Source organism: Vespa mandarinia, chromosome 7 (genome assembly GCF_050613455.1).
Source record: "Vespa mandarinia isolate Hongniang chromosome 7, ASM5061345v1, whole genome shotgun sequence".
Lineage (NCBI taxonomy): Eukaryota > Metazoa > Arthropoda > Insecta > Hymenoptera > Vespidae > Vespa > Vespa mandarinia.
The window spans coordinates 5,757,501-5,760,000 of record NC_140816.1 but is presented as its reverse complement, the minus strand read 5'-3'; the positions used below and the strand labels follow the sequence as shown (position 1 = coordinate 5,760,000).

The 2,500-nt window shown below is 30.9% G+C and overlaps 2 protein-coding genes across 6 annotated transcripts in view; one reads left to right on the top strand and one right to left on the bottom strand.

Moving 5' to 3' along the window:
- Positions 1-2,500, top strand: part of jeb (low-density lipoprotein receptor domain-containing jelly belly protein) — a 126,282-nt gene that overhangs the window by 63,836 nt on the left and 59,946 nt on the right. The window contains exon 3 of one of the 4 annotated variants that reach the window (XM_085658431.1): positions 1,346-1,497. The exons of 2 other annotated variants lie outside the window; for them this stretch is intronic. The gene's annotated coding sequence lies outside the window, so the exon portion shown is untranslated. Of the gene's footprint in view, positions 1-1,341; positions 1,498-2,500 lie in introns of all 4 variants that reach the window. One more of the 4 variants, XM_085658433.1, reaches the window with a different exon arrangement.
- The window catches only part of AChE-2 (acetylcholinesterase 2), a 205,901-nt gene that overhangs the window by 186,749 nt on the left and 16,652 nt on the right, over positions 1-2,500 (bottom strand). The gene's annotated exons all lie outside the window — the stretch shown is intronic.

Genomic DNA, 2,500 nt, shown 5'->3' with positions numbered 1-2,500 from the left:
GTTACCGTTTAATATATCGATTATCCGTAATTACACGTACGCGTACGTCATCATACTCGTCCCCCCCGTTACATAACGAAAACCATAAGAAGTATTTCGAAATTACATAATGTTCCTGTTGAAGGACGTAGCCTCAAAAACATTAACAATAACAAAGAGAAACAAAAAAGAAAAAGAAAAAAAAAAGAAAAAAAAATAAAAAGAAAGAAAGAAAAAGAAAAAAGAAGCGCAAAAAAAGAGAAGGAAGGAAGAAAAACAAAAGCAAAACAAAAAAATGAAGGAGGAAATTGTTCCTCTTTTCAAGATGAAAAATATTTCTTCGAGCCCACACGGAGAAATTTCCGAAAAATATTGCAACGTCAAATTCTTTCTCGCGAAAAAAGTTTTAACGGACGGTGAAGAGAGAAGAGGAGAACGAAAGAGAAAAAAAAAAGAAAAAAAAAAGAAAAAAAAAAGAAAAAAAAAGGAAAAAAAAATGTATCAACAACTTTTTGCGAACGAGATAACGAGAGAGCGAAGGGTACTACGTTTGAAAATAATTTTTTTCGTCTTTTCTTTTCTTTTCCTTTTTTTTTTCTTTTTTTGTTTTTCTTTGGTTTTTTTTTTTTTTTTTTTTTTTTTTTATTATTATTATTATTTTCCTTTTTCTTTTCATCTTTTTACTATTTAGTCTCTTTTTTTATTTCTCTTTTTTCTCTCTCTCTCTTTTTTTTTCTTTTCTTTTCTTGTTTTACATAAATCTCTCGTCCCTCCGATCGTCGCAAAAGCAAAAAAATTGTTTTTAAAGCGAAGCTTGTTTTGAGATGGGAAGGAAAAAAAAAAGAAAAAAAAAAAGGAAAGAACAGGGGAAAAAAAGAAAAAAAGAAAGAAAGAAATAACAGATTTCTATGTTTCTACGTGCTCGGTCGTAAATGTTCTTTTGGGGAGGGGGAAGGTGGGAGGGAAGGGAAAAAAAAGAAAAGAAAAGAAAAGAAAAAAAAGAAAAGAAAAACAAACAAGAAACTCCGGCAAAAGAAAGAAGAAAATGAAAGAAAAAGAAATAGAAAGAAAGAAGGGGAAAAAGGATTTTTCCATTTCTCGTTGATAATAAAATAATAAAATAATTCGTTTGAAGGAATTTAAATAGACATCTCTATTCTACTAACGTGAAATCGTACTAATAATACAATCATTCGGATTTTAATCGAAGCTAAAATGAAAACGTTCATTTCTTTCTCGTTCTATAATTCTTTTTCTCTTTTTTCCTTTCCCCCCCCCCTCTCTCTCTCTCTCTCTCTCTCTCTCTCTCTCTCTCTCTCTCTTCTCGTTTCATGACGCATAATATTCTAATTTTTTTTCAAGCCAGACAAATCTTCAAGTTGTGTTCACCAAGTTGGCGCGCGTACGAGTACTTTAAAGATGTGCGCGCATACCTGCATCTTCAATTGGAGGGTTGAAGGGAACATAGGAGTGATGGGTCGTGCGAGGTCGAGAGGGAGACTGAAAGGGGGATCTCTGGTAGGTAAGAAAGTATGAGAGTATGGGGTTGAGGGGGTAGGGTGGGTGGCGGTGGAGGTGCTACTTTCTCCTGTTCTTTAAAATTCCGCGAGCAACGTCGCATGCAAATCATTCTCCAAGCTGCACTTCCGACCTGATATTATGCCAGGAAGGGGCGTAAAGGAAGAGAAAAGAAAAGAAGAAGAGAAAAAGAGAACCAGAAAAAGAGAAAGAGAGAGAGAGAGAGAAAGAATATAGACCGTTTTCTTCTGAAATTCTTCTTCACTTCCGTACGTGCTCGTTACACATACACACACACATTTCCCTATGCCGTTAAATAAATTAGGATCATTCTCTCAAAAGCTATGGGCAATCTAATCCTTTCGTTCTTAGCTCCTTTCACATGTCAGCCATTATTAAATATTTCTCAAAGTTATTTCGATTCTATGAAAAGATTGAACGTTTACAATCAAACATATCGAACGTAATCATTGAATATTAAGATACAACTCGTTTTAATTTTTCCCTTGATATGAAATATTAGATTTGCTTTTAATTGGAAAGTAATTCTTTCTTTTTTTTTTTTTTTTTTTTTTTTCTTTTTTTATTATAGAGAAGAAAAGCTTTACTTCAACGAGCAAACGAATATTGATGTTAGTACAAGATATATTAATATTATATATATATATATATATATATATATATATATATATATACATACTTTATAATTAAATGCTGAGTTTGTTTTTGAATATTTTTCTTCGTACCTATTTACATAGAGGAAGTCTTTAATTAAATCAAAAGTATCTCAAATGATTTTAATTATCAGTAAATCTTTTTTTCAGCAAATATTTTTGTCTTCTCTTACTTATATTTTTGAATTGTATATTGAAATTTTTAAATATCACACGTAATAAAACGCATGATATGCGTTCATAATTCATTTATACATATTTAATAAACGTATAAAACGTATAGATAAATATGTAATAATAAATGTGTAAATGTTTATCTAGATGTTATG